General features: G+C 47.7%; 1 protein-coding gene across 6 annotated transcripts in view; it reads left to right on the plus strand.

Moving 5' to 3' along the window:
• The window catches only part of MGAT5 (alpha-1,6-mannosylglycoprotein 6-beta-N-acetylglucosaminyltransferase), a 333558-nt gene that overhangs the window by 20751 nt on the left and 294653 nt on the right, over positions 1-18154 (plus strand). Inside the window, exon 1 of one of the 6 annotated variants that reach the window (XM_010973232.3) lies at positions 14532-14548. The exons of the other annotated variants lie outside the window; for them this stretch is intronic. The gene's annotated coding sequence lies outside the window, so the exon portion shown is untranslated. Of the gene's footprint in view, positions 1-14531; positions 14549-18154 lie in introns of those variants that run through there. 6 annotated transcript variants of the gene reach the window in all.

Genomic DNA, 18154 nt, shown 5'->3' on the forward strand with positions numbered 1-18154 from the left:
GGTAAGGAAGGATTGGCTCTGAACCCGAAGAAGATGGGAAGACGTGATCCCTGGACTCTCGGGCGCGAAGAGCAGTTCTTCAGTACTGGGAGTGGAGACCGGGACAGCTGACCCAGACAAGAGGTCAGAGATGCGGCTGAAGGTGACGGTCATTGGGCTCCAAGTGGTCACAGTGTTGCAGGCGCAGGACAGTGACTTCCAACATTTGGTACTCAGGGTAGCCCTTTGGGATATGGGAGGAAAATATGAAAACTTGAACTTAGTTATTTTTTCCTTAAAAATGAAGGACTTATGTTTTAATAATATTTACATTTATTCTTTTTAAACAAACTAGCATATATTACGGTTGCATGCTCACTTTTTACTAATGGGATGAGTGGCCAAAGTGGTTGTGAAGGATACTTGTTTGGGAGGTTGGACAGGTCCTGGGATGACATTTTTTACTTTTTGAAAAATTTTTTGTGTGGAGGTAATTAGGTTTACTTATTTATTTTGAGAGGAGGTACTGGGGGATTGGACCCAGGACCCTGGGCATGCTAAGTGTGTGCTCTGCCACTTGAGCTACAACCTCCCTGCCCTGGGATGACATCTTAAGGAGTGATGTCACAAGGGAGACCAGGTCACGTGGCTTGCTGAAACAGAAGCCCTGTGTTTCCGTGTCTCTGTCACTGTTGCCTGGTTGACCCACTTGAGGTATCTTCCAGATAGGACATGAGGTTTCCCTGGAGTGTCTGGCTCTGCGCAAACCCATCGTGCTCTGCAGATCACCTTTTAAAATTGATCACAAACCGTATTCCTTGTAGGACTTGAACACTCATCATCGCCAGTTATTTCTGAAATCCATTCCCAACCCCCAACCCAGTTGTTTTTTTTTTTTTTTTCCAAATTGGACCTTTCTTCCCCTTTTCTTCTGACTTCTGGGTATTCATTAATGTTCTCTCCCTCTCCCCAAAAGATTATGACCTAGGGAAGTTTTTTTTAGGAACCTGGGATAACATTTTCCTGAACCTTGAAGTTTGAGCTAAAAGTAACTCAAGATCTGAGGAGCGAGGGGCAGGAGAAAGAGCTTGGTCCAGAACCAAGATGATTTGACTTCCAGTTCTGACTGCCGTTATGAGCTGTGTGCTTCTGGGCAAGTTGCTTAACTTCCCTGACTTCTGGTTTCATTTTCAAATTGGAGAGGTGATTGTCTATCTGATAAGGTTATGGGGAAAATTAAAGGAGTTAGTGACACATGTGGAAGTCCCTTAAACTTGATGGGGCTCAATAAATACTGGTTCTTTCTCCTCCTTAACACCCCCGTCTGCACCCCCAGTTTCGGCCTATGCTTGTGTCTTGTACATTTCCACCCTGGTGGAGGAGACAGGCAGGAACAAAGGGTGATCTCTGAGACTTCCTGTTGGGCTGGTATGTGATGTTGCCACTCATGTCCTTGTGATCTCTCTTTCGTGGATTCCTTTCCTCAGCCTTTATTATGTTTTGTTTTATTTTGTTTTTTACTGAAGCATAGTTGATTTACAAGGTTGTGTTAGTTTCAGGTGTACAGCAAAATGATTCAGTTATACATATCCATGTATGTATCTGTTGTTTTTCAGATTCTTTTCCCTTATAGATTATTGTAAGATATTGGATACAGTTCCCTGTGCCATCCAGTAGGTATTGTGTATCTCTTTTGTATGTAGTAGTGTCTGTGAATCCTAAACTCTTAATTTATTTTTTAATTTTGTCTTTATTTGTTTTAAGGAGACTTTAGGGCATCCGAAGTTCTGTTAAGGTGTTTGGTTAATGTTGAAACAGCTTATTCATTATGAGCCTCTCCCCCCTCATTAAATGCCTTCATGAGGAACTGATTTCATAGAGGGCAGAAAACAAAATACGCCACCCTCTCCCCCACGTCAGACACTAAGTCAAAGGAAATGAGTTCTGAGGGCATTTCAAATCAAAATGTTTGAGCCTGGTTATTGCAAAAGCCATTTTGTAGTTATGGAATGGAAATCTTCTTACTGGAAGATGATGATGATGTTTGTGGCCAGGGGACCCTCCCCAACCTGTTGGACATTACAGAGGCTAGGCTTCCAGGATTGCTGGGTGCCTGTCTCCACGGCTGGGTTTCTCTCGCTTGTGGGTACTGGCGACTGCTTTCTTGGACAGCCACGTGTCTGCATGCTGGTCTGCCTGTGCAGATCTCTCTGCATTTAATTGGAGTGTTGTATAGTTCGTGAATGAAGAATGAAAGAAGTTTTAAATCATTCTTTAGAGAAGGATGGCTATGAGGAAAAATAAGCCTTTGAATTACTGAGCTCAGTCTGTTGCTAGGATACATGGGTGTGGCTGTCCCTCTCCACCCCAGGAAAATACTGTATTGTTCAGTTAAAAATAACTACTTTTAATTTATGACTGGACTTTCAACACAGATGTTAATATATTTTGGGCTTTCTTTTCCTCTTTTTTTCTTCCCGAGTGATTTTAACATCAGGCTCTGTTTTGAAGTTCCTAATCATTTTATTTCTGTGATAGTGAGGTGGGATGGTATCACAGCATGGATGTGAGCATTAGGACTCTTTCAGAAAAAGAGCCTAGCACTGTCCCTGCAGCATGACAGCCACCCCATACACAGTAAATGCTATTTTAAATTCAGATTAAAGGAAAAAAAAAAGTTCAGGTTCTATGCAGGCAGTGTAGCCCTGTATGAAAAAGAACCTATTGATCAAACACTTAGAAAGTTTCCAAAAACCTCCATTTAAACCCCAAGATATTGGCACTCATGTGATGGATGTCTTGAGGCAGATAAAACAGTTGAGTCTTTTTAGTGGAAGAAACAGGGATCCTTTCACATGAAGTGGTACTTGAAAAATGTTGCTGTAATTAAAATATACAGTGGAGTTAGTTTTCAGGAAATGTACATTTTTCATGTCTTGAAGGAACCTTACAGAGTTACTTAAAAAAAAAAAAGGAAAGAAAAAAAAAGGAACAGCCTCTACTGGAAACTAGCATGTGATAGGGTTGTTTTTTCCCTTCCCTCTGTCTGAGAGCTTACAGCCTCCGTAGTAGGACCGATGTTGGGGTAAGAGAATCTTAGAGCTCTGTTTTCTTTTTAAAATTTTTTTTTTATTATTTTTTAATTGAAGTACAGTGGATTTATAATGTTGTGTTAGTTTCTGGTGTACAGTGTAGTGATTCAGATATGCACATATATTGTTTTTCATATTCTTTTGCATTATAGGTCATTACAAGCTGCTGAATATAATTCCCTGCGCTATGCAGTAGGACCTTGTCGTTTATCTATTTTACATATAGTGGTGTGTATCTGCTAATCCCAAATAGAGCTCTGTTTTCTGACATCACCCTCTCCTCCTCCTTCTGTATCTGGGAATCTGTTAGCTTGGATGGGAAAAAAATTCCATCTTTATATATGATGAATTCTAACTGAAGTTTGGCATTTTCTTCAGTTATGAACATGGGCAACAAACTAGTGTTAGAAGAATCCCAACTTTGTCACCAGTAAATCCATACCCTACATCAGCTGTTGCAGATACCTCCACGTATTATTTACATGCATCACTACTTCAAAATGATGGCAGACCACAGAGCTACGTTTAGGTCTTGTTACTTGACATATTAGTAAAGAAACACTCCTATCACTGTATCACAATTTAAAAACACTGTAATAACTAAATCTAAGTATGATGTGTTTGCTTTGAAATGTCTCGTGTTTTATTTATTTTAAAAAGTTAATTGGAAGAGACATCCAGGAGCATCACCTGATTGCCCCTGGGGTCCCTGGCACACAAAAGGTTAAGACCCTTCTCCTTGTCTGCAATTTAAATTTTGTCCTAAGGGACTAATAGAATGGCTCTTAACCCTGACTGCCCGTTAGAATTACCCAGGAGCTTCAGAACGCTTGGTGGCCCAGTCATACACCAGACTGATTGAATTAGAATTTCTGAGTTTGGGACCTTGGCCATTACAGGTGATCCCAGTGTGTAGCTGAGTTTGAAAACCAGTGGTCTCTGTGTTCAGATAAACCAGGCTCCTTCCCTCTCTCCCTCCTTTATGATTCTTTAAATAAGAACTTAAGTTTCATGCTCACGGTAGAAAATTCAAACTGTCCACAGCTCTCTCACCTTTCTAGAGGTAACCATTGCTGACAATTTTTGTGCATAAACAACCATTATTGATTCACACAGCTATACGTATACCCACGACAGAATTATACTGTACATGGTAACACCATACAGACATACTGTACAAGCTGTTTCACTTACAGAGAACTTGCATAACCAATCTCTGAGCTAAGCTGGTTTTTGAGATTTGAGTCTTTTTCTTTGGTGTTTTTTATTTGCCTGCAGCTAGGGAGCCTGATCCCTCTGGACCCAACCAGGAAATTTGGAGACCAGAATCCTTATTTCTGTCTTTTAAGAACTAGTGTGACGGACAAGAAAGAACAGCACTGGGGTCAGGCCTACCTGGGGTGTGGGGCTCTGGGAGGCTGCTTATACGTGCACACGTCTTTGAATCTGTTTGCTCATCTATCAGGTGGAGACAAAGGATGTTTCCTCACAGGGCAGTTGTGAAATGTGTACGTGGTGGGTGAAAGGTAGCTATTATGGTTAGCCTCCTTGCAGATTATATTCCCCAAAGAACCTTGACATGTTCCATGGGCCCCTTAGAGTTCTTTTTCCTATGAGTATGCAGAAAACACAGGGTCAATTAAAAAAAAAAAATCCAGGTGCCTTTACTGCAGACAGAGCCTAGAGGCCCTAAACCCGCCATCCTCTGGCTGGATTCGGAGTTGGCTTCAGGGCCACACTGATGCTGAATTCACCTCATCAGCTCTTCCCAGCCGAGTACTTGTACCAGGTTAACGCATCTTAGAAATGCCCCTCCAAGCTCATTGACCCACATCTTTGCATTTCATCTCATTTGCAAAAGCAGTTATGTCTAGAGTGAGAGCCACTATCCAAGCACGTGGCAGGAAAGAGAATTCACCCCAGATGGTTTGAATGGACTAATGAAAGGAACAGCTCAGAGGTGCTGGCCCGGCACCATGAGGCACCCGAGGACTAACAACAGTGGGAAACCAATATATCTGCTTGGCTTGAGGGGGCAAGGGGATGAAGTTACTGGAGCCCATGGGATCTGAAACTGGAGAGGGGCTGCCCAGCAGGAGCTGTGGTCATGAAGAATGGTGCCCAAGTTATGATATTTGAGGAGCGAGGGTGCTGGGAAGAAAGATCCTGCCCTCTCTCCTCCATTCTCCAGTCCTCTGCCGGGCCTCTGGTGGGCTGAACCAATGGGAAGCCAGCAGGTGATGGAGCCCCAGTGATGTTGTCTACAGGTGGCGCAGCTGTTCAGGGCACAGGCTAGGGCTGGGGCTGGACGGGGACGGGCAGGAGAATAACCAGATAACCAGCCCAGTGGCTGGCAGATGCCAGAAGAGAGTGAGGTGCCTGCCAGCAGGCTGAGCACTTTGATGGGCATGGTGAATGTTGTTCCCTTCCTCTGTCTCCAAGGGTTTGGATGTCACTTTTTCACCCCTGTCTTAAAGAAACACCAGCCAGGCTGCTCAGGCAGATGGAAAAGGAGGAAGAGCTTCATCTGCTAAACAGCAAACCCTTGAAACAAGATCTGTCATCTTTTTCTGAGCCCTGGCTCTCTTGGTGTCTGTGCAGAAACGCTATCCATGTAAATTGTCCTCTAGTTCATGGCTGCCACTGGGCTGGTAATACATTAAAGACATGGAGATCCAGTTGAGGAGATGTTAATTTGGAAACTCCGTCTCTTGTTTCTCCTGACACCCATGCCTGGAGATTCCTAGTCGTCATCTCTGGCTCAGAGACCACTCTGGTGTGAGCGTAGCATCACCAGCCACTCTGCAGGCCAGCCTCTCAGAGTGCAAGAGGAGACCAGGCTGTTCCGTCATTAGAGCCTCCCAATATATTTAAAAAGTGGGAAAATGCATATTAGGATTAGAAACACCCTAGGGAATCTTTAATGTTTATATGTGAGAACTGAATGTTGTTTTTTAAAAATACAAACATAATATGACCTAATCGTGCTTTTCACAAGAATATTAGAGGAGTTACAAAACTATGGAGACAGCGCCTACTTGAGGTGGTGTGATCCGGTAATGCGATGTCAGTTCAAAGTTCTATGATGAATGTCTTCCGTTTCAGCCCCATTGCTGTTATCTCTGTGAGGCTGGGTGTGACTGTTGGGAGAAGGTATCGGAAGTCTGGGGCTGGGCTGTTGTGAATTGGGTTCTTGCCAGATCTACACCCCACCCCTCTATGTTCTGTGTACTTTGATTCCCTTTGCCTCTATACCTTCTCAGACCCAGGTCTGTAAAGATTCAAGTCTGCGTTTTGTGTAATTACCAAGCACAGGAACCCTGCGGGAACCTCTTGTGGGACGGAGTGGTCCAGCTCACCGCCATGGGGACGCCTCTTCCTTCTGTCTCCAGATGTTGACTTTTGTCAATCACTGCTCATCCATAGAAATCTCATCGAAGAATAGAAAAGGAAGCAAATGTAAAATCAATGATGTAAAATGTAAAATCAAAATCTTTAAATTTTTTTTTAAAATAATACGGTGTTTGTTGAAAGATTTGGGAACTAGAGACTCAGGACGGTGAATGGTGAACTCTGTTTTCCCAAGTTACATGCAAATGTGATGGAGAGTGGCTTAGTGTTTTTGTTTTTGTTTTTAAATGGAAAAACCATTCTAGACTTCAGCTATATGTCAGTAGTGCATTAACAGGATAGGGCAGCAGTTTGCCAATTCCAGTTGTATAAGAAAGGACATAAGGAGCTTGTTATAAAGGCGGATCTCAGCCCGCCAACCCCATCCCAAGGCATGGAGTCCACCTTTTTAGCCAACATTCCAGGTAGTTCCAGAACCACAGCTTAGGAAACACTGCAGCATGGGACTTTGACCTCGTGAAGCTTTTTTTTTCCTCTTCCAGTTTTACTGAGATATAATTGATCTACAGCACTTTGTAAGTTTAAGGTGTGCAGCGCCATGACTTGACTTATATCATGAAATGATTATCACAGTAAGTTCAGTGAGCATCCATCATCTCACACAGATACAAAATTAAAGAAATAGAGAAAATATTTTTCCCTTGTGATGAGGACCCTTAGGATTTTCTTTTAACTTTCATATATAACATACAGCAATGCTAATTATGTTTACCGTGTTGTGCATTGTATCCATAGGACTTCTTTATCTTATTGCTGGCACTTGGTACATTTTGATCGCCTTCATTCGGCCCCCTCCACCCTCCCCTCCCCCTTAACCCTTTCTTAAGGTGTTGATGCTTGAGCTGGAGATCTTTGATCTTTTTTTTTTTTAATCAGAATTCCTCTGGACCTTCTACCAGACTGTATGTTTTTGTTTCATTTTGCTTTATTTTGACCTGTGTACTTGAGGCAGCTTGTCATGGGCAGGACAGATGCACCAGAAGTGATTTCCCCAGAGAGGGAGCCCGCTGTCACATGGTGGGAGATGCTGCCTTGTTTAAAATCAAAGAAATAGAACCCCGCCATCGAACTCAGTGGTCTCCCAGAAGAGGTTGGCAGAGTAATCCAGTGGTGTCTGTCTGTTTCAAGCCTGTGTTGTTATTAATCCTGTTACAAATGGTAATGCTTTCCATTTACAAGTTTGCTGTCTCTGAGGAGTTTTATGTATCGCGTAGGAGACCCTGCTGGGTGATTAAGCCACTCACTCAGCATCTTACCGGCCACTCAAGGACGAAGACGATGATGATCAGCTCGGAGGGGACGCATCACCTCCCCCAGAGTTCACTGTGGCCGTGCATTAACTGTTCTGGGCCCGGTGCTGTGGGGGTTGAGGTCCAGAGAGAAGGGGTTCTCCTTCTGATCTGTCCCTTTATCTCTCCTACATCGTGAGAGCTTCTTGGGCCCTTCAAGTGGGGTCAAGGCCAGGGCTGTAGCTTTCTCTAAGGGTCACTGTCCTCCAGGGAAAAAAATACAAAAGCTCTACAAAAAAAGAAGTAATTTGCTTACTACTGCAGTAAGCCAGAGAAAGATGTAGCATTTTTCACTCCCTAGGCTTTACAGTTTCAATTTACAATCCAAAGACTTTGTAGCTAATTAAGGCAGTGAGTGCAAGGAAGGAGATGGGATGAGTGCATGGTAGGGGATGGACGGTTATCCCAGAGAGGGCTTCAGATGGACTGCTTGCTCAGTTCTATAGCCTTCCAGGACAAGCCCTTCAGAACTCTGAAACCCACGTGGACTTCCCACAACTGTAGTAAGTGAGGCTGTGACTGATGCACAGAAGGAAACGGTGCCTACCCTCTCCGGGAGAGGCCCGCTAGACTCCACCGCTGGCCTGGCCATATGCTTCCAAACTGCAGGTCAGAGGGCAGAAGCCAGGCTCGTCTTGGGGAAATGACAGCCCAGCGGTGCCCGGACGTGATCCATCGTGGGAGACAGGAAGCCTGGTGGCTCTGGTGGTTGGCTGGGGAGTCCCCCACTTCCAACACAGATCTCAGTCATGGTTTTGTTCTCAAGCTCCGTCAGATGAAGGGGTGAAGCCTTGTGGCCACACCCACCCTTTTAAAGTCAAGTAACATCAACCACACCCCTCAGACTCTATATCTAACCCAAGGAAATGGTCAAATCTCGGCTTCCCCAAGACCCACACTATTTTACCAAGTCAGTCACAGGCAGGACTCTTCTGGAAAAGTAAGCCACCCTGAGGATCAAGCCGTCACCCTCTCCCTGTGAACTGTGAGGCAGGCAAGGTCATGAAAGGAAGCCCTGCTTATTCAAATGCGAGCAGGAAGCCTCTTTTTACATCTGAGTGTGAATCCAGTCCTTGTTTATGAGATACTGTGTGCGGTATCTTGGCCATGTGTGACCTTGCCTGGTGCATAATGACATCCATTTTAAACAAAGAGCGGACTTTCCCCCTTAAAATGCTAAAGTTTAGGAATAACAGTGACTCTCATTGCAGAGGTGGAGAAGCGCTGTTTCTGTCACGATGGCAGCCCTGTGTTTTGGGTCCATCCCCCAGGATGGAGAGCCCTCTTTTCAGCCTTTGTCCAGTTCTCTGATGGAAGGTGCCAGGTGCAGGTTAGGCTGCACTGACTTCCTTTCTTTTTTTTAAATTTTTTAAAGTGGCAGTTTCTTTTCACTTATTTATTTTTATTTGGGGAGAGGGGTAATTAGGCTATGTTTATTTATTTAAATGGAGGTACTGGGGACTGAACGCAGGACCTCGTGCATGCTAAGCATGTGCTCTTCCACTGAGCTATGTCCTGCCGCCCTTAGATTGCACTGACTGCCGTTCAGGAGTTTGAAAACTTGGTGCGCGGCCCCTGGCAGAGTCCGCTCTTTGTCTGCATCGAGACTTTTCTCTTGCTCGGACATCTCTCTGCCACCAGCCTGGCCCAGCCACTGCCATTTCTTGCTGGGACGATGCTATGCCTCTGTCACCATCCTCTCTTCTCTACCTACACAGCATCCGCAGCGAGCTTTTGAAAATGCAAACCAGATCACTGCCATCAGTCTGCCGCCTCATGTGGCGAGGTAGTCAGAGATTGGGTTCTGTAGTTGGTGCAACTGGGTTCTCATCCTTCACTAGCTGAGTGACTCAGGGCAACTTAGCTTCTGTCTCATCTGTAAAATGAAGATGATGATGATAATAGAAGCCACTCTTGGGTTGTGGTAAGGATTACATTTTCACGTGGCGCTCTTAGACCACTACTGAATAAATCATAGCTATTATGTTTATTGTCAATATTCTGCCTCAAATTCATGGGCCTCCTATGGCTAGACTCCAGCACACACTCCTGACCAAGTCTGTGAGGTGCAGCAGGATCCAAGGCTGGGCAACTTCTCTAACCCTATCTCCCAAGGACGTTTCCTGCCTTGTTCTCTGTTTTCTACGCACTCTGGCTTCTTTCAACATCTCCTAAGCACCACGCTTTCTCCTGCCCCAAGACCTTTGCACAAGCTTTTCCTTTACTGCAAATGTTGGTCTCCTTCCCTCCTTGCTTGGCCAAGTCCTCCTCCTCCAGATCTCAGCCTAAGTGTTCCCTCCTCAGGGAGGCCTCCTTCTACCACTGAGGTGGACGACGAGCCCCTCGTTCTGTGCCGTGGCACCCCCATTTTTTTCTTTCAGAGTGTTTGCCACCATCCGTAATTTTATATTCACCTGTAGGTTTGCTTGACTTGTATCGTCAAGCTTTCTTCAATTTAAGCTCCAGGAAGCCCAGGATGGGCCCTGCGGGCCACAGCAGGCCTGGCCTGCACGGGCTTCTGCGGCTCCCCAGCCGTGTGACGAATGAACACTGCTTCCCCAGCTGGGCTTGTGAGTGTCTGCCCTGGCCTTACAGCGTATGACGGAGTGTTTATTGGCAGACAGAGATTTTTCCACATGCATTTCTGGGTCAAGGGTCAGCCCTGGAGGGGAGGCAGGGAATATATAATTTAATGGTTCTCAAACTGTAGCCTGCAGCTGAGACACCTGGAGGGCAGGTTAAAACCCTGCTTGTTTGGCACGCCCCCCCACCCCCCCCACCCCACACAGTTTGATTCACAGCCTGGGCTGGGGCCTGAGAATTTGCAGCTCTAACAAGTTCCCAGGTGAGGCTGCTGGTTGTGGGGGGCCACTCTTTTAGAACCAGAGACAGAGAATGTCTAGCTAGCCACACAATCGCTGTGACAGTCCTCGGAGACCTGCCAGGTCCTGGAATGCCACCAAGGAAATAAAGGCTGGGAGGCAAGTGAACAAGGTGGCTTGTCATGGGCGATCTGGGTGAGTTCGTCCCGGCCCCTGTCCCATTGCTGTGTGTAGGTGTGTGTGGGGGTTATTAATGACTTCACGGTGTGAGAGGCTCGTCTTCCTACTTCTTTGCTGCTCAGGTGGGGGAATCTTGGGGCTGGAAAGGCTTGAAGTACAGGACCCCCCAGGAGAGGAGTGTTTTCAAGGAGCTCACTGTAATCATGGTGTAAAGGCTCCCAAGGGAGGAACCTGGTTTGTGATGGGAACTGGATTTAAGACAGTTACTGACGGCAGTTCCTTCTGCCGCGCGTTCCTCTGGAGGTGCTCTTTGTAAAGTAGGGCTCTTGTGGGCCCCCGTGGGTTTCTCTTTGCTGACCCAGCACCCGCAGAAGCTCTTAGGTTGACTCGTGGCCCTAGAATGGACATGACCCTTCCCTTCCCAGCACAGCCACCACGAGGTTTTCAGGGGTTTCAGGAGCTTTTCGTGGCCCCAAGCAGCTCCTCATCCCTCCGTGTCAGGGAGGGAGATGGTGTCGCAGGAACGTGGCCTCAGGAGTCAGACAGCCGCAGGTTTGCTGCCGTTCCTGGTAGCAGGCCTTTAGAAACTTGCTTCTCGCCGGGTTTTCCTGTCCTGTAAGACGGGGCTGATGACGTCCGCGGGAGCTCGTGGTGCAGAGGTAACGCAGAGGGAGCACACTGAAAAGCCTTGCCAGCCTTCTTTATTGTGACCACAAGCCAGCCATTGACTCTTTTTCAGCCTCAGCATCCTCCTTCCTCGCCTGGTGCCGAGAATGGTGCTTCCCCCGTAGGGTTCTTGGGAAGGTGAAATATTTGGGACAACTGGTGGAATCCAGATGAGTCTGTATTTTTTTAAGGGCATTGTGCTGATGTGAATTTCTTGGTTTTGACAAATGTATCATGGTTGTGTAAGGAGTTAGCATTAAGGAAGCCGGGTGAACAGGATGCAGGGACTCTGTGCTACCTGTGCAACTTTTCAGTAAGTGTAAATTTATTACAAAATGAAAAGTACACTTAAAAAAAACGTTTGTGAAGCAGTTAGCAGGGGGCTTGAGATGTAGTAAGCCCTCAGTCCGCACGTGCTGGCTGTTGCCATGACTGCTAACACAGCTGCTGTCACTGCTCCTGATGCCTTGCAGAGTCGGGGGAACCACTGTCTGTCGAGCTGACCACTCCACGCACGGTATGTTGGATTCCTATGGCTCCTGTAGCAGGTTGGTACAAACTGGGTGGTTTCACACAGACTTGTTCTAGTTCTGGAGATCAGGAGTCCAAAACAGGTCTCCTGGGCTAAAATCCAGGTGTCAGCAGGACTGCATTCTTTCTGGATGTTGTAGGGGAGGACTCTGTTTCCTTGACTTCCCCAGCTTCAGAGGTGCCCATGTGTTCCTTGGCTCACGGCCCCGCCTCCATCTTCAAAGCACGTGATCACATACATCCCTGTGACTTCTGCTTCTGATTCTCTGACTCTGACACCCCTGCCTCTCTTTTCTAAGAATCCTTAGGATTGCCTTGGGCCCACCTGGATTATCCAGGATCATCCCCCATCCCAAGAGCCTTAACTGAGTCACACCAGCAAAGTCCCCTTTGCCCTGTAAGGCAACGTCCACAGGTTCTAGGAACAAGGACATCTCTGAGGGTAGTTATTCTGCCCATCACAAGTGCTAAGCTGTTTTCCTCCTCCCTTTTTATCTGCCTGTGTTCCACGTCTCCTCACAGCCCATGGGTGGGAGGGGCCTGTTTGAGTTCCTTGGGTGGAACTTATGCCCACAGAGCAGAGGGCAGCTCTCCTGCTGTGTCTCTTGGAGGCCTGAGCTCCACGTGGGTGGGTGGCTGCCAAGGGTTCTGACCGTAGCTTGGTGTCTGGTATGTGTGTGATTTTTCTGAGTGGTCATGGGCTTTGATTCTTCAGTTGTGGGCTTGGTGCTTTGGGGCTCTCTCTCAGTTAGCAAATTGTGCTAACGTACTTACTGTTAAATCTGAAGGTTGATTACCCCTAACCCCTTATGAGCACTGATTAGGGGTCGTAAATGATCCTGGATGTCATACTCCGTTAGTTCTTTGTTCGGGACCTTATTCCTACCTGTTCTCTTCCTCTTTACCTGCTCATCTCTGTCTGAATCTGGGCTGCCGAGCATGGAGGCCACTGGCCATGTGTGGCTCTTAAGCACTTGAAATGCAGCTGATCCAAGTTGAGATGTGCTGTGAACGTAAAATACAAGCTGACGTTTGGAAACTTAGTGTGAAGAAAAGAATGTGAACGCTTTCTTTCATGATGTTTAAATGCCGATTACATGTTTACAATAATATTTTGGATATATTGGGTTAATAAACTACATGATTGAAATGAATTTCACCTGTTTCTTTTTCCTTTGTAAATGTGGCTCTTGCAAGTCTTCAAATGACAGACGTGGCTTGGATTGTTTTCCTTTTGGAGAGTGCTGGTCAAAATCGGTGTGTGTGTGTGTAGGTGCCTATTGTTCCTGTCACTGTGTCATGTAAAAGGCTTCCCCAGGGTTTCTCTCCCTCCTATCTTTTTCTCTTTCTCTCTCTCTCCCCTCACTCCTTTTCTGTTCGCTTGCAGCTCGCCAGCTAAATGAATCCCTGGGACTGTCAACATCCCTTGAACCGCGATGAGCTTGCTCACAGGGAAAGGCTGGGAGTGCTTTACCCTGGCCCGCAAAATTAGGAAGCTAATCCCCATCTCCAGCTCCTCTCCTTGCTCTTTATGCCCTAGAAGATTCTGGATATTTTTGGCTTATTTGTTTTGTTTTTGTTGGGCATCGTGGCTCTTCTTTCTAACAGCTGCAGATGGGGATTCTGACATCCCCCTCCCAACTCGGCCTGCAAAACTGCCTCTCTGGGGAAGCGGGGTGGTCCAGGGGTTCCTAAGTCACATCAGAGTCGTCTGGGGAGTGAAAATGCTGATGCCTGAACAGTGCACTTTGGCGTTTGCCAGGAATGAGGCTGGATCTACACCAAACAAGCCAATGGCCACATTTGTCTGACTTGGGGGCAGTGCAGCCCGGCCGCAGGGTAAGCCTCAATTCCCACTTCTGCAAAGCGCCGTCTGGCTTGCCCGAGCAGCTCGGGAGGGATGCTGATGAGGAGGTGGGTGCAGCTGTGGGTGAGTGGGGGTGGACACGGCTAGACTCCCACCCCTGCCCCCAGCCCATGATGATGGCAAGTTGGGCCCAAGAGGTCATCCTTTCCTCCAGCACTCTGGTGAGACAGCAAGAGGACAGATGGTCAGGGGTGGCTGGAAGGGACGTGGCTGGTCCAAAGGGTACGGGGGAGGACTCTGTGGTTAGACAGTCGGGGTTCACATCCTGGTGCCGGTTCCTCTCTGCACCTCCATCCCTTCATCTGCCGATGACAGTGGCTCCTGAAAGGGGTTGTAAAAGCGCCCCGGGCTGGTGAGCGGTGGGTCACGCTGGCCGCTGCTCTGCTATCTCTTTAACTTCTGGTGAACTTCAGGCTTCGATCAGGTGAGATCCAGCCTCATTACTTAATTGTTTCAGTGAGGAACACCTGCGAGCCCACGGGCAGGTTTGGGCAGGAAAGAGGGAGGACACCTGGAGGAGGTGGTGGGTGGAGGTGAGGGAGCTTGAGGCAGAGAGTTGCTCGGAGGGCTGGTGGGTGAGTCCGCAGCTCTTTAGAGACGTTGTAGGCCTTTGTGAAGTGCAGCTCGCTCACCCTTGGATGCCGGCAAGCCTTCCCTGGCCAGCATCGGGGGGACGACTGTCCTGGTACCAGATGACTAAGCAGGACTGAGGTAAGAGCCTGTGAGCCTGAGTGAGCCCGGGCATCCAGGGGGTGGCTGGGCGCTGCCCTGGGGGCTGGGCTGGGTGCGGCGGGTGGAGAGGGAAGTCATCTTTCAGCTCTGAGGAGCAGGACCACGTTTCTGGTGGGAACCCGGTTACCTGATAACTCCTGTGACTTCTGAATACTGGCTTTTTACCTTTCCTCTCCCCTCCAGCACTTCAGGGACCTGAGCCAAGGATTTGGACCTTGGGCCTCCTGGGCCCCAGCATGGAGCTGGGGGAGGCAGAATTCAGGAAGCCCGGGCCGCATGGAAGGGCCGGCGGGGTGGGAGCAGCAGGCCTCTCTCTGCTCCGACTCCCCCTCAGAGCTCGCAAAACCTTGCAAATGCATCTGAAAGAGCAGCCTTTATTTTTCTTAGCGGTAGTGGTGTGGTCTTGGCTGGGGACTGCCTTTCTGGGGTTGTACCCATTCACCCACCCCTGTGAATGTCCGCTTTTAATCGGTGGATTTTTCTCTGTCTTAGCACTGTGTGCTTTTTGTGAGAATGGTTTCAATCATAGGTTGTTTTTTAAAAGTAACCAGTTGTACTAGTGTATTTTCCTTCCGGAAATGGCCTTGTTGGTGTTACGCGTACATGCGAGTTGATGGGAGTATTTGGAGATTGCCGAAGCGATGAAATTGAGGGTGCGTGTGTTTGCCTCGGAAAACTGGGTCTGCTTGTAGCTCTCGATGGAATGCTCTGGCATTCACAGTGTGAGGTCTCGGGCTGAGGACCCAGGAGGTGGGGGATGGTAGCTGAAATTTTTCGTGAAACCTCATGTGCCCAATGCACAGTGAGGCCAAACAAACCGAACCATCAGAGTTTGGAGCAGAGAAAGGCTAATTCCAGGGTTGAGCAGGGAGGACGGGGCAGCTCATTCTTGAAAGACCCGAACTCCTTCATGGTTTTTTGGGGAAGAGTTTTTAATAGGCAAAATTTGGGTCGGGGCAGGGCTGCAGGGTGTGGATCCCTCTGGTTGCTGGTGATTTAACAGGGTGGTGTTCCAGGAATTTCTAACCATCAACCAGAAGGTTCCAACCAGGCTGGGGTCCACGTACTTGTGCTCCGCCTAAGTCACCGTCCTCCACCTGGGTGGGAGCCCTAGTTTCTGCAGAAGAACTCAGAGCTGTGTATCAAATTGTTATGCACATCCGCTTCAGACCTGGGACCAGGCCCCACCCCGCACTGTTGTTTTCCTTTGTTTCTGCTTTTCCTCACTCCCCTAATTAGTAACTGTTTGAACCTGCCCTTTGGAACTCAGAGAAGGTCTAGGAGGCTGAGACCTTTTCCCTACAAACAAGAAACGGGACACAGAAATGTTTTGGGCCACAGGGTTCTGCTTGGTTTCAAAATGGCTGGGGCCTGTTTTATGGACTTTAAGAACATGATGGAAGGGGGTGGCAGCGATGTGAGTGAGGATACAGGGCTTTCCCTCTCTTTTCTGCTGTGTTTTGACTGAATTAAAGTCACATTTAGTAAATGGCATCAGGTGAATGGCTACGTACTGGGAACTCCAGGTATGTTCCTTTATTTAGTTCTTAGACCGACTAACCCCTTCAGGTTGATGATTAAGCCCAGTTTATAGATGGGGATGCTGAAGCTGGGTGGGGGAGTAATTTCCCTAAGGCCCCACAGCTGGGATCTGAACAGAGCTGGGATCCGACTACAGATCACTTTTATTCCCATGACCATGGTATTTCTACTCTGCTGTGTTTCCTTTCCCCTTGAGGAGATTTACTAGTAATGGGAGGCAGAGAGGTAAAGGGTAACGTTTCTTGAATGCCTACTGTGTGCTATCCCTTATGCTAAGTGCTTCACCATTATCTCTAGCCTGCAGCGCCCTGGGGGTGGCATGGGGGGTTGGTCCTGTTATGACCTTGGTTTCACAGAAGATGAAACTAAGGCTTAGGGGTCTTATGTGCCTTTCCTGGTAAATAGTAGAGAGGAATTCACAGGACAGCCTCCGTGGGCTCACAGTGAACAGACTGGGTATGGGAGGGGTCTTCATGGTCTGAGAATCCCCTGCCAGAATAATGAACTTACAAGCATGGATAGAGACTGTTTTCAGTGGATTATCAAATACTTGCAGAGCGTCAATTTTGTAAAAGAGTCTGGGTCTAAGATGCTGTTCAGAGATACTGAGAAGAGTAGGACATAGCCCGTTCTTGGGGAGTTGACCTTCTGGTCTGCTTATTGGTGTTACGGCATGCGGGAGGGGGCGGGCACTTCAGGTTTCCCAGAGCAGGTGTGGTTTGTGTGCTGAAAGGGTGAGTCGGATGTACTGGGGGCAGGGAAAACCTGAGGATGATGGGAAGAGGTAGACTCTTTGGCTGGAGCAAGGCCGATTTTCCTGATTGAGGAGAGCCTCAGAGGCCAGGGTTTACTCTTAGAGTGGTACCTGAGCCACCTGACGGCAGTGGAAAGCCCTGGCCTGGGGGGTGCTTCCCCAGACTCATCAGGCAGGGGGTCTGGATTGGACTGGGAGGTGGGGGGGATGAGGCTGGAGAAAGGTCCACCAGGTTGCAAAGCTGTTGTGAGCTACTGGGCAGGAAAAGGTTAATGCTGGACCTCCCATTAGAGTGAGTGGTTCCACTGGCAGTAATGTAATGCCAGGAAGAGGGGCAGAAGTCAACCTTGCTGATGTGACTGAGTTGGGGGTTCAGAGATTAGATGAGGTTCCTAGGCTCTAAGCACCTCCCCCGAACCGAGGATGAATTGATTTGCATTTTTTATTAGGAAACTCTTTCTTCTTGCCTGAGCTCTGCAAGGTTCCCGTCCATTACTTGGTGAGAGCCCCAGGTGTGACCTGTATAGTGATTTGAGCCTGGGATCATCTGGAGGTTGCTGTAACTCCGTAAAGGAGTGGGCAGGGGAGGAGGCAGGCAGACGTCGGTCTACCACTTCACGGACCAATGTTGGCAGCCATGAAGGCTGGCTTGTCTTGGGCATGGAGTTCAGTCCTAAGGGGCCTGATGCATAGATAGCGGGGAGGGAGGAAGGAGAAAGCCATGAAGAAGGGAGGGAGAGAGAAGAAATGCCACTTGCAGGGCACTTGCAGGTTGTAACAGTTAAAGATCAGGTTGATGACCTTGCCTCTCTATCACTCTGTGTGTCCCACTTGGAGTCATTCTAATCCAACAGCAACCAACACTGTATTTTAGGATCCTCCCCCAAATTGGAGCTATATTCAGAATTTCTCAAGTTTTTTAATTCCTGAAAGTCTTTTAAATACGTCCTTCCAGGTCAGGTATCACTGACTGAGGGGACTGAGGCTCTCTTGTCTAGCTTACTGTCAGACTGTCATTGTCACCAAAACTTGTCTCATTGCTAATTATCCCACTTTTTTTAATCAGTCTTTTTTTGGTTGGGAGTAATGGGGGAGGTAACTAAGTTTTCATTTGATTTATTTTAAATGGAGGTACTGGGGAATGAATCCAGGACCCTGTGCATGCTAGGCGCGTTCTCTACCACTGAGCTAAACCCTCCTCCTAATTATCCCACTTTTAGTGAAGCAATCGAGAGCAACTGGTAGGAAATACCACTTTGATTGAAAGGTGGTTTCACTGCATTGATTTC

The sequence above is a fragment of the Camelus bactrianus genome, chromosome 5 (assembly GCF_048773025.1).
Source record: "Camelus bactrianus isolate YW-2024 breed Bactrian camel chromosome 5, ASM4877302v1, whole genome shotgun sequence".
In the NCBI taxonomy this organism is placed as follows: Eukaryota; Metazoa; Chordata; class Mammalia; order Artiodactyla; family Camelidae; genus Camelus; species Camelus bactrianus.